The sequence below is a fragment of the Paramormyrops kingsleyae genome, chromosome 19 (genome assembly GCF_048594095.1).
Source record: "Paramormyrops kingsleyae isolate MSU_618 chromosome 19, PKINGS_0.4, whole genome shotgun sequence".
Classification (NCBI taxonomy): Eukaryota; Metazoa; Chordata; class Actinopteri; order Osteoglossiformes; family Mormyridae; genus Paramormyrops; species Paramormyrops kingsleyae.
The window spans coordinates 1207799-1220958 of record NC_132815.1 but is presented as its reverse complement, the minus strand read 5'-3'; positions in this window follow the sequence as shown (position 1 = coordinate 1220958).

Sequence of the window (13160 nt, the reverse complement as noted above, 5' to 3'; positions counted from 1 at the left end):
CGTCTGTCAGTGAGTCAGTCAGTGAGTCATTCTGTCTGTCAGTAAGTCAGTCAATGAGTCAGTCAGTCAGTCAGTCAGTCAGTCAGTCTGTCAGTGAGTCAGTGAGTGAGTCATTCTGTCTGTCAGTGAGTCAGTCAGTCTGTCTGTCAGTGAATCAGTCAGTTTGTCTGTTTGTCAGTGAGTCATTCTGTCTGTCAGTAAGTCACTGAGTCAGTGAGGCAGTCAGTCAATCAATATGTCTGTGAGTCAGTCAATCAATCTGTCTGTCAATGAGTCAGTCAGTAAGTTAGTCCATCAGTGGTCAGTCAGTGAGTCAATCCGTCAGTCAGTGAGTCAGTCTGTCTGTCAGTGAGGCAGTCAATCTGTCAGTCTGTCAGTCAGTCCATCAGCCAGTCAATGTGTCAAGCAGACAGTCAGTCTGTCAGGGAGTCAGTCCATGAGTTAGTCTGTTAGTCAGTCCGTCCATCCTTCTGTCAGTCAGTCAGTCAGTCAGTCTGTTAGTCATTCTGTCAATCAGCCAGTATGTCAGTCAGTCAGTGTGTAAGTCCATCAGTCAGTCAAAGTCAGTCAGTGAGTGAATGACTCAGTCAGTGAGTCAGTCAGTTGGTCAGTCATTCAGTCAATCAGTGAGTCCGTCCATCAGCCAGTCTGTCAGTCAGCCCATCTGTTAGTCAGTCAGTTAGTCTGTCAGTGAGTCAGTCTGTCAGTCAGTCCACCAGTCAGTCTGTCAGTAGGAGTAACACTGAACAGCCATGGAACTTATGAATGAGCATACCGGGAGTAACATCGGACAACCATGGACCTTATAAGTGAGCATACTGGGAGTAACACTGGACAAGCATGGACCTTATGAGTGAGCGTACCGGGAGTAACACTGGACAGCCATGGACCTTATGAATGAGCATACCAGGAGTAACACTGGACAGGCATGGACATTACAGTATGAGTGAGCATACTGGGAGTTACAATGGACAGCCATGGACCTTATGAATGAGCATACCGGGAGTAACATTGGACAAGCATGGATCTTATGAGTGAGCATACTGGAGTAACACTGCACAAGCATGAACCTTATGAGTGAGTGTACCAGGAGTAACACTGGACAGCCATGGACAGTATGTAAAGTTCACCGGCAAGAGAAATCATTTGCATGCACATGTAACTTCTTCAGATTTCAAGACATTGTACAATAGCAAACAAAAAAGTCACACAGCACTATAACACAAAAACAGCAACATGACAATACAAGGACAACAAAAGGGCAACAAGATCATGTACTCTGGGAACCAAAAACACAGCAATGCCGCATCACTGCCATTCATGGAATATATTTTTGAATCATTTTGAAAGTTTGGTTAACTGTTTTGTATGTGGTGGTTAGCGTGATGATAACATATCATTTTGAGTGTAAAATTATTACAACGGGAAACTACATAATCTATTTTGAGCAACAAGAATAAAGCAACTGAAAATCATGCCAAATGATGACAATTGTACAAAATCATTCGCATATATCTACTACACCATTTGGAAATTTGTGTAAAGCGATGAGAAATGCTAAATCAGCATTGCTCCACAATGCTGAATGAGAGTCAGTTCTCACTCTCTCATTGTGACTGACTGATCATTCTACTTTAGCAAGCTGTTACTGTCCAGCCCACCAGTCTTTGGCCAAGTGTTCCTCTGGATACCTGCTGATTAGCGGGTTCCATTCATATCACAGTCAGCGCTCAGCCTTGCGCATGCTGGCTTCCCCATGCATTTCTATAGCACTACTTCTCTGCATTTCCGTCGCTTCTCTGTCCTCTCGCCACCTGGACTAGACCTAGACCAAATCCCCCCATGGCGTCACCGTTCCTATGTCTACAGAGATTAGCTCTTCATGTCGGCTTGCAGCCTAACGGAGCTGCTGCGGTTGGTGTAAAGTCTGGTCGACGTCTGATTCAGTAATGACTCCCAAACCTGGAGATGATTAATTCATCAGGCGGGAGAAGGTGCAACCTCTTACAGATGCTCTCCTGCACACTCAAGCCTGAACCTGAGGACATCGCCATCTCCCCGCCACAAACCAATGTCACAGCCCTGCCCAGGACCTGCAGCTGCAGATTTCACCACGGTAGTGGGTGCTTTTCAGTACAGTCTCTGTCTGGCACATGGCATGTCTGCTCATGCTCAGGAATAACCATGGAAACAGCCCCCAGAATGACCTTCACGAGGGCCAACCTGCCCCGTGGACACAAAACCGGATCTGAGACACCCTGAGACCCATGTTTACCTGCCGTCTGTCATTCCCAGCCTTCCCATCACACCCACTGTGGACGTTCTGTTCACCCCCAGTGTCCAAATAAGGAGGAACCCACCCAGAGCACCATGCAACTGTGGCCAAGAAGGTGCATAACATTTAGCCCTAGAAGAAGGTAGGAGCATAGCAGCTAAAGAATGGGAATTAGGGCCAAAAGGTTCACTTTTATAACCAAAGACGGAAGTTAAACTGGAGATCTGTTATGTTATATTATATTACATGCAAATTGGTCACGGAAATACTCGACTATACACATGGATCTGTGTCATTTTAAGGTAATGTAACAGATGTGTTTGCTCTTGCTCGCTCTGCGCTGTAAACAGCCTGACATGACACCACAACCAGCCCTGGGTTTCTCTTCTTTAACGACTGAATTCTGAATTCAAAGCGAAGAAAAGAACCTGAGACAGGGAGGGAGCCAGGTGTACACAGCTCCTCAGCTTGGGAGACGTGGAGGAGACGTGGAGGAGAGCATAAGATGGAAAGTTACTGTAAATGATCAGCGCGCGGGACCCTAGCCTCACCACACCCCCTCACCGCTGTACCCCAGACCCACAGAGAATCACTCTTAACCCTGTTACAGTAACCTGGATAAAGAACATCTCTAAGCACACAGGTAATTCAGTACTGAATTAGAGCCCCTCAGCCTTTAACCTGCGATAAACACAAACAGACACGGGCCCCTCGGTGTCCTGCCGCCTGCGCCCCCCCTGCGTTACCTCTGCCCAGCCCGAGCACTGAGTGCAGCTTCACGAATGGGACGGAGCTCTCAGCGAATCACCATTTGCGGGTCCCAGCTTGTGTCAGCGCAAATACCCTCCCGGGAGTGGCAGACAGGCTGTGTGTGTGCAGCACAACGCAAATTTGCACAGTGGTAAAAAGACTTCTAAAACTATAGGAACTGAGTATATAATATCGACAGTAGGCCTTCATTACAGTTTTTCTCCATTGGTTTGGCTCATTTCTTGAAACAGAAATTACATTCTCAAAACTCTAAGATCATTTGGCAAAACACTCTTACAGTTTAGCACAACACTATAGCTCACCTGCAAAAGCTCATATCTCTTCCAAAACTGTTCACTCAGGCTTCAATCTAAATCCCTTTCTCATTTAAACAGTCAGTGTCTCCAAAATGGCAAAGATCCTTCTCAATAGCTTTGGCTCATTTCTCGACACAGATCGGACATTCTCATCATTCTTGGTGCTTTTGTCAAAATAAACCTGGATGGTTGATCACAACAACATGGTTCACCTGCAAAAGCTCATAGCTCTCCTAAAACAGTTCACTCATGTGTCAAAACTACATTTCTTTCTAATCTGCTTAGTCAGTGCCCCCAAAATGCATCGTCCCTTTGGCATTGTGTGAGTACTGCCATACAAAATGTTTAGATGTTTTGTCACTATGGCAGAGGACCAACAATATACAACAGAAAAGAGTAGCCTCCAAGGTTTGACATCACAGATTGCACTCACACTACCAAGGAAATTATAACCATTTTTTATTCACATGCAAAGAAAGTTTCATACATATGTAAAAAGAAAATGTACATTACAGTAATAAATTGTATAAACACAAAATCAAAAAACAAGGACTTATTCAGTGGTCGCTGTACTCATTCTCCCGCTCTTGTCCACTGTCTTCACCCTCCTGATTATTTACAAGCTGTTGTCCGTCTGGCCACAGATTCTCGTCCACATCACAGCGGATACTTTCTCTTGCGATGCAACGAGGGAAGAAACGGTGTGCATGCCGCAACCATCCCCTGCATTGATCTCCTGTAATGTCGTCACATGCTGCGTCCATAGCATGGAGCAGGGATGGCTGATCCTGAGCATGATGCTCATACACTCTCCACCTCCAAGCAGAGAAAAACTCCTCTATCGGATTGAGGAAAGGAGAGTAAGGTGGTAGGAACTCCATGACCATCCTTGGATGCGTTGCAAACCAGCCCCTAATGAGTGGGCTATGGTGGAAATTGACATTGTCCCACACAATTACATGAATGGGTAGGTGAGGCCCTATGAGACCTCTCTCATTTTCTGGGATAACATCGGTATAAAGGCGATCCAAGAAGATGAGGAGCTTGTGTGTGTTGTATGGGCCAAGACTGGGGATGTGAGTGGCCACACCATTCTCAGATATGGCAGCACACATTGTTAAATTGCCCCCTCGCTGGCCTGGGACATCCACCGTGGCCCGCTGACCAATGATGTTACGGCCACGTCTGCGGCCCTTGGCCAGGTTGAAATCAAATTTTCCAAGAAATTCATATATGATGTTCATGGTATTATGTTCTTGACTAATTTTGACATTTGAACAGACTATTGTGCATGTGATGACTTACACGATGAAATCATGCTGACATGTTTTGGAGAGAACAACCATTAGACTGAAAATCAGCTAATCAGTTTAGATCAGCAAGATCTATTTATTTGGAAAATGTGCTAAATGTGGGCTCATTGTGCTAACTGTAGCTACTTGTACATAATCATTTGAAAAAAAGCACAGAGTCACTTGAGACATGTACTAAAGCATTTGCAATTTGATAAAACCAATGAGAAATGACATTCTGTTGTGAACAATTGCAAGGTGGTTTGGAGATTTGTCCATGTTATTTTGAGAATGTCATCTCGGTTTCAAGAAATGAGCCAAACCAATGGAGAAAAACTGTAATACACCTTTAAGTCATGTAATAAATAAATACTAATACAATAATATTAGGGTGCTGGCTCTGGGTTAGGGCTCTGTGCTTGTGATCAGAAGGTTGCAGGCAGAGCAATTTCACCATGGGGTCCTTGAGCATGACCTCTAGGCCCCCACTTGCTCCAGGGTCCCTGCTCACAGGCCTCCAAGCTTGCTGTCTCCTGTCCGCGTGAGAGGAAAGGCCGAAACAGGAAACATTACAGCAGGCTGTGGAGTACATGCATTTGGTGGAGTGCCTGTATTATACACCACAGGACTGTCCCTTTTCCAAAAAGAGATATTGCCCATCACTGCTTCCTTAACAACGGAACAGTACCATCGCTAATTTCTGCACTGTGTGGCCTGCCTCATCGTCATAGCAGCTGTCCAGACCAGAAGGACAAGTCCGCCAAGTTGTTGATCTCGCTGAAACTGGGAGCCATTCCAGCTTCACATGCTGCACTCTACACCTCACAGACAACACCCTATGCTCCACACACGGCACCCTACATCCTACAGACAACACCCTATGCTCCACACACTGCACTCTACACCTTACAGCCTACACCCGCAATCCTACAAAATGCATTGAGCAACCTCTACCCCACACTAACCCTTACATTCCATGCAAGGTCACTCACAACCTACACCTTTTTTTTTTCGTAAAATGCACCCTGCAACTTACACCCTATACCCCTGCAGTGCACACGGTGGTTCATGCACCTGGCCCTCCACCACTTAAACATGTATCATGGCCCTACACCCGCAGCTGGCGGAGTGAGCTGCCCGCTCTGCATGCTACACCCTGCACTGGTAATATTCCAACCCTGATATTGCACATTCATGCCAACTGGGAGCAGTGAGGTTCCAGTTTTCTTGGTGACCTTAACATGCAGAACAAAGTCTCCATCACCCTGGCTTCACCCCGGCCAGCTCAAGGGTGCCTCCTTAAATAAACACAGGTGGTGGTGGTGGGGGTGCTCTGTAAATCATCCGCCAGTGTCATTAACGCAGTGAGCAGGCGGCCGCCTAGGCGGGCAGACGTGCAGGCTGGGAAGTGCCCGAGTAAATGAGGCATCGTCAAGCAAGTCAGGCGCACCGGATGCTGAGCCGACGCCCCCTCCCCGGCACGCCGGGGCGCATTGCAGCAGATGCAGCAGGAACGGAGCAGTGAGCTGCCAGTGAAAGTACGACAATCATACAATATGCAGGACTGAGCCATCGGCTGCATTGTAGTCAAATTCCTGCAAAGGTGTGAGTGCTACAGTAAGTCTGGGGTTTTGCTGGGAACCAACAGGTTTGACAAGCTGAAAGCAAACAGATTGTTCAGGTAATTGTTAGCAGTGCGTGCGGCCTGGAGCTACGGCAAGCCGTTTTAACTATAATTCATTTCTAGAGGATATCACAAATTCTAACTAGATTGAATGCCATTTTTTGATATCAGAAGTTCAGTTGTAAAATTGAATAATACCGATTTTATTGAGTTAAAGTCGAATTTTTGATATCAGGAATAGTTACAAACAAATTTCTAATATCAAGAATTTGCATTCTAAATAGTTAGAATTGAATTTGTGACATCCTCTAGAAATGAATTAAAGCTAAAATGGCTCACCATAGCACTAGGCACTGCCATGCCGCACTTGCTGAAACCACTGTTCATCAAAACACTGAGGGACAACTGAAGGCCAGCCCTTCCAGAAGGTTGCGCATCCCCCTCGCGGGTAAATTTGCTTCCTCACACAGCAAACATTTTCCCAGAATCCTCCAGCTTGAGGCAGAGAAACCCTAGCAGCTTTGTGTTGTCTGCTGATGGGCAGGGTGACGATCCAGCACACGTGGCTGGGTGGACAACCTCCAGGCCTCCCTTTGCAGAAGGAGGGGAGAGCAACTGCAGCAAATGGCCTGTGGGGGGCGCACCTAGGTGCTGGCTGCAGAACCAGGCCACATTTGTTAAGGTCCGAGCAGACATATGGGCTAAGCACTGAACTCCATGGTGGCACAGCCATGGGGAAGGTGCTGACCCTCCAGTATGGTTTTGGACATCGGATAAACGCTCCAAGCCCACTCTGTGGACCAGTATATTTACTCCTCTGGTGATGGATTGAACATGTGTCTTCGGAGTATGTTGGCCATTTGGACGAGTATCAACATCGTTTTTTATGTGCATGCAATTATCCACATCTCAAGGACTGCGACAGTCAGCTAGGTTGGGTTTAGGCTTGGGTAGCATCTAAGTTTTAATACCGTCATACCTTTTGGACATTATAACGTGGTATTATGCAGCATTTTGATGGTATTTTGAAATTTTGGCGATAAAATTTGCCAAGTGGGGGGGGGGGGGATGTCCCACCAAATCATAAGCACATTTCACTGAACCATTACCCTGTTACAGGAAACAAACTTGAAAATTTTTATGATTTTTCCTTTTCAAGATGTGCATTAAAAAATCAGTGCAAAATTTTGAAAACCCGCTGGATTCTGACACCCCAGCATCAGAGCTGCCGCTGTCATATTCAGCATTTTCACAGGAGGCTTCAGTGAGGGGCCACAGTCTTATTGCTACTGTTTGTGAGAGCCCCCCTCCCACCACCACCGCAGCACATGACGGTGTGACCAGCAGGCAGTTCTGGGGGTTTCCTGTCAGAGGCAGTGTGGTTTCTCTGGAGGGAGGGGCTGGCAGAGACGGGCAGCAGATGGGGGGGAAGCCGAGAGCAGGGGTCCCCTCATTGCCCCTCACGCCGCCCTGCCTAACCCTGCTCGCCGCGCAGCCTGCCTGCGACAGAGTGCGCAGACGCCTTCCCCATATCTGCGTGGATACAGGCTTTCCCACCACCTGGGATTCCCCGGAGCTCGGCGATGAGGCGCGGGGCGGGGCTGAGGGGGCGCACACAGCTGCAGGCCGGGGCGTCCCCAATGGTCCGCGCCTCCTCCTTCTCCCTGAGAGTGCCCGTGGCCTCCCCCAGCCCCCCGGCCCCCCGGCTCCGCGGCTCCACTCCCAGCGGCTGGGGGATCATCAGGAACCATTTAGCTGCAGGCAGCAGAGCCAGAAGGCATTTAGGCCTGAGGACTGATCACATTACATTATTTATTCGGCCCGCAGAGGCTTTCGTGTGAGGTCAGCTACACGGCTTCCTGACTTACGCTTTGCCCGTTAATATGCCGCTATGTTCTAACGGCACCACGCTACATACAGTACCTACGGCAGAGCTACACGACTGGCCACCCACAACACAACCTGCACTGGACCCGCTGCACCACCCACCCTGCCCCCTCCATGTCACCACCCTGCCCCCACCGTGTCACCACCGCCGCCTCGTCTGAGTCCCACTTGTGGCAAACACGTTAGCGGTTAGCTGTTTCTGGCAAATCCTGGCTCGTGTTGAAAAGACTTTTCTGTTAGTTAAATTTCAAGGAAACCTGAGGACTGGGGGTGGGGGGGTGGAAATGAAAAAAGCATAATGAAATTCCTGCAGCTCACAGCACAACAAGAAACAGACTCTTTAGCGACATTCGAGCTCGGCTTGGTTTTCCAGTTTTTCTGTTTAACCAGTATTGCATATAAGGAACATGGTTTTTGGGACTAAGACAACAGGCAAATCAGGCATCCACAAGACAGCAAGAGTGAAACAACTGCTGAGCACTTTGATTTATTGCACTGAATAATGCATCTGCTCTCTCTCTCTATCACTCTGACGGCCGCTGCTTTCTCATGATTGACACAGTTAGCCTGGTCAGGGTGTACAAGAGGGATGAAAACTACACCACTGCCATTGCTCTCCTCTTGTCCTGAGGGACGTTCCTGCAAGACCCAGCACCAGGGCGGGTTTGATGGCGCTCCTCTAGCCAGTGTGGGGGAACTTTTAGCTTGGAAACATTAGTGATATTATCCTGATTGGTGGGGAATGCTGGGATAGCAGCCCCTAGGACAGTCACGCCTGGCAGGTCACTCATGCTCCTCTTGCCTGCTCAGCATCCATGCATGACAACCACAAGGGCGCACTACTCAGAGAGGAAGACCATGTGACTGATCACATGACAAAGCATTACATCAGCTGCACCGTGAGGCGTGCATGATAATCATCCTGCCTCAGTCACTGGCTTTTTCCAAACCAACAGGAACAGGAGACAAACCAAGCCCATATACTGGAAGTTTGGTGATCTATGGTGAAAGATGCCCTGTGGAATTTATATGATAGTATTAAAGTGGGAACATTTGCTGACATTTGCATGTTTATGGCCTCTCATGTTACAATAAACTCAGCAAAGATCTTATGAAATGATAACAGGATAGCACTCATTCATTCATATGCATGATAATGAAATGATAACAGCATAGCACTCATTCACTCATATGCATGATAATGAACTGATAACAGGATAGCACTCATTCATTCATATGCATGATAATGAAATGATAACAGCATAGCACTCATTCATTCATATGCAGGATAATGAAATGATAACAGCATAGCACTCATTCATTCATATGCATGATAATGAAATGATAACAGGATAGCACTCATTCATTCATATGCATGATAATGAAATAACAGGATAGCACTCATTCATTCATATGCATGATAATGAAATAACAGCATAGCACTCATTCATTCATATGCATGATAAAGCACATTTCTGACCATCATCCCAGAAACATCTGGCAAGATTTTATTAACTTAAATTTTTTACTTTTACTTACAATTGAACTCTGTAAGTTGCCCTTTGTTTATTAAATGCAGATGTAAAATCTATTTCCGGCCCTGCAATAAATATCTAACCTCATAAATATATCAGTTGCTAAGACTATGGCAACTAAAGTATTTAACTTAAATTTGGATTCAGGCAGATCTCAATGTTATTTTTATAATTCAAACGTCAATCAAGTCCCAATTAATTAAATTAATTAAAAAAAAATAATAGTCTATTTTGTCCAAATCAGGTTAAGATGGTACTGTTAGTGAAAGCAAAAATTGTCAAAAATTCTAGAAAGTTCCAGGTGAGTCAGGAGTAAGAGAGTCTGCAGCACCAGGCAGCAGTGATGGGTTCCATGCGGACCTCGGAGGAGAACACGGGTGGTGTGACTGCAAACCCAGCATTCAGCTTATTCTCTGTTTTGGAAACATCAAGACGTAAATGAATTCTATTTCTGCTTCATCGGAAAACCCAGTCAGACTGGTTAAACCAGCAACGACAGCTAGAAGACCGAAAGTGTAGGAAACGCTGAGCTGTCCCTTTTGCTATGTTTACGTGCACCAGACCTTACTGGTGGCAGCATCTCATTCTGAAGGGCAACCTGAGGCCACGTGTGGCACAAAGCAGTGCATGTGTCTGTGATGGACTGCCATCCTCTCCTGCATACTTCACATTCACGCCAGGCTTAGCAAGAGCCTTTACTGTATGAGGCCAGTATGAAACAGGGACTGATGGATACACAGAAGGACAATGGGCATTTATCACAATCCAGCCCAAAATAAACACCGTAAAGTGTTTATGTTGCTTTTGCAGATGGATATATAGTGCAATAACTCAAGCAGGCAGACTTAGAATGTAAATCTTATGGGGCAAACCCCTGAGCCAGCGTGCCGATGTCCTGCCTAACCCTAACCCTAAGCCTAACCCTAAGCCTAAGCCTAACCCTAACCCCGCCTCTGCCTGGGTCTGGGCCTGGTCTGCACTCAGGGGCTCCCTCTGCTCTCCGGAAGGACCAGCCTTGGCTCAGCTCTCCCCAGAAAGGTCCCCACATGCTCTAAACAAACTCCCAGCTGTCCTAGTTCCCCCACCACAATGCACTCTAGAATATTCCAGATCATAAAACATCCGTTGCTAGGCTGGAATAGCGTGGGTCAATGTTTTGATCACGCTATGCAATTAATGTGCCTTAGTAATGGCTGTCCGGCTGTGCCAGGTGTCCTGGAAGCTGGTACAGAGCACCTGCGCATGTGTGGGTCAAGTGTGTGTGTGTGTCGAGTACATGTCGAATGCATGCGTGTCAAGTGTGTGTGTGTCGAGTGCGTGTGTGTGTCGAGTGCGTGTGTGTGTCGAGTACGTGTCGAATGCGTGCGTGTTAAGTCTGTGTCGAGTGCGTGTGTGTGTCGAGTGCGTGTGTGTGTCGAGTACGTGTCGAATGCGTGCGTGTTAAGTCTGTGTCGAGTGCGTGTGTGTGTCGAGTGCGTGTGTGTGTCGAGTACGTGTCGAATGTGTGCGTGTCAAGTGTGTGTGAATGTCAAGTCTGTGTGTGTGTCGAGTGTGTGTGAATGTCAAGTCTGTGTGTGTGTCGTGTGCATGTGAATGTCGAGTCCGTGTGTGTCGAGTGTGTATGAATGTCGAGTCCGTGTGTGTTTCGAGTGTGTGTGAATGTCAAGTCTGTGTGTGTGTCGTGTGCGTGTGAATGTCGAGTCCGTGTGTGTCGAGTGTGTATGAATGTCGAGTCCGTGTGTGTGTCGAGTGTGTGTGAATGTCAAGTCTGTGTGTGTGTCGTGTGCGTGTGAATGTCGAGTCCGTGTGTGTCGAGTGTGTATGAATGTCGAGTCCATGTGTGTCGAGTGTGTATGAATGTCGAGTCCGTGTGTGTGTCGAGTGTGTGTGAATGTCAAGTCTGTGTGTGTGTCGAGTGTGTATGAATGTCGAGTGCGTTTGTGTGTCAGAATTACAAGGAAAATGCCGCCGACCGCATTCCACCTTACAGCCATCCCAAGAGCGAGACGGGTCCTGTCCTCCATGCATCCACGGCCCGGACATGCTTGGCTGACCAGTGCAGTTGGATGGCATGCTTGAATGACAGCTGATGGAGTGTGTGACACCAAGGGCCTCCAGTGGCGAGAGAGAAGCTATGTGTCCCCATAGGGGGTTCTCAGGGGTTCTCAGGAACTTGTCCAAACCGACTTCATCCAGCAGGCCTCCCACTAACCAGTTTTTAGTTCTTTACTTCAGAGTTTTCGTAGCTGGATCTCTGTAAACATTTTTCTCACCATTGCTTCCGAAATTGCTAATGGAGAAACAAACAGCATTAAAAAATAAACCATAATCAACCACAGAATATAATGTGTGTCCAATTACTGGCATTACTTTAGCAGCTGTTTATAGGAAATTCATTGCATTAGGATACTTGGCATCCTGGCACATTACAAAACAGTAATATTTTCTCTCAGTGCTTGCAGTATGAAACAAATACATGGCGTTTACATACTCATTTTTGGTCCATGTCAGCTGTACCTAGTTTTATCCATGATGCAGCAGCACATGTGACGCACAAACAAGTAATAAAACAAGATTCTGTCAACATGTGGTGAAGCACACAGGCGATTTAATTTTAGCCAGCAGTGAGTCCATGCGGAGCAGGTCCGCTTCGGCCTTCACAGCTGCTGGCCCTGCTCCACACACCACCCTGCGTGTAAACATGATGGACACAGACAGATAGGCAGCCTGTGGATGAGAACAGCTGGCCGGGGGGGCGATTAACGAGAGATAAGCGACAAACGGGCAGGCCGATGGGGCAGGGGGTCATTCGGGGGGTGTCATTGCAGGTACACATAGATGCTCACTGCGACCCAGGTCTGCTTCAGAACAGCGCAGTGAAGACTCTAAGCCGAGCAGTGGCCAGCATCCCCCCCCCCCCCCCCCAACCTCATGGCTCTTATCGTCAAAGATCAGGGGTGACTGCAGGATTCAATGCTTAGGGGGCTGAACCTTCAGTAGGGCGGCCACTTTCAATCTGAAGAAATTTCGGAAAATAATTTTTCTGGGGGCTGAGACAGGGAACAGGGAGCTTGCAGCCTGCTTAACTGTGGAATCGCCTGTGTCATACATGAAGACCACGAGTGTCCTCAACAGAGTCAGACTGCTGGGGGCTGAGACACTGCTTTCATGCTGCTTCTGAACTGGGGCGTAACTATGGGCTGGACACTGGGGGGGCAGAGGTCTCCACCCACTTTGTCGTTATTTGGGCGGAATTATATTTTCTTGCATTTTGATTATTGGAAGGTTACAAACCCCCACCCCCCTGTAACTTATACCACTGCCTCTGGCTTTTTCAAGATTCTTTTAATCATTTTCATGGTGTTAATTGCATTGCATCCTCTAACTGCAACGTTTTGCTCTCTAAGCTGTTTTATTGGTTTCCGGTAGGTTGCTGTTACCTCCAGTGCCAAACATTCTTGAGCAGCCACATATATGTGC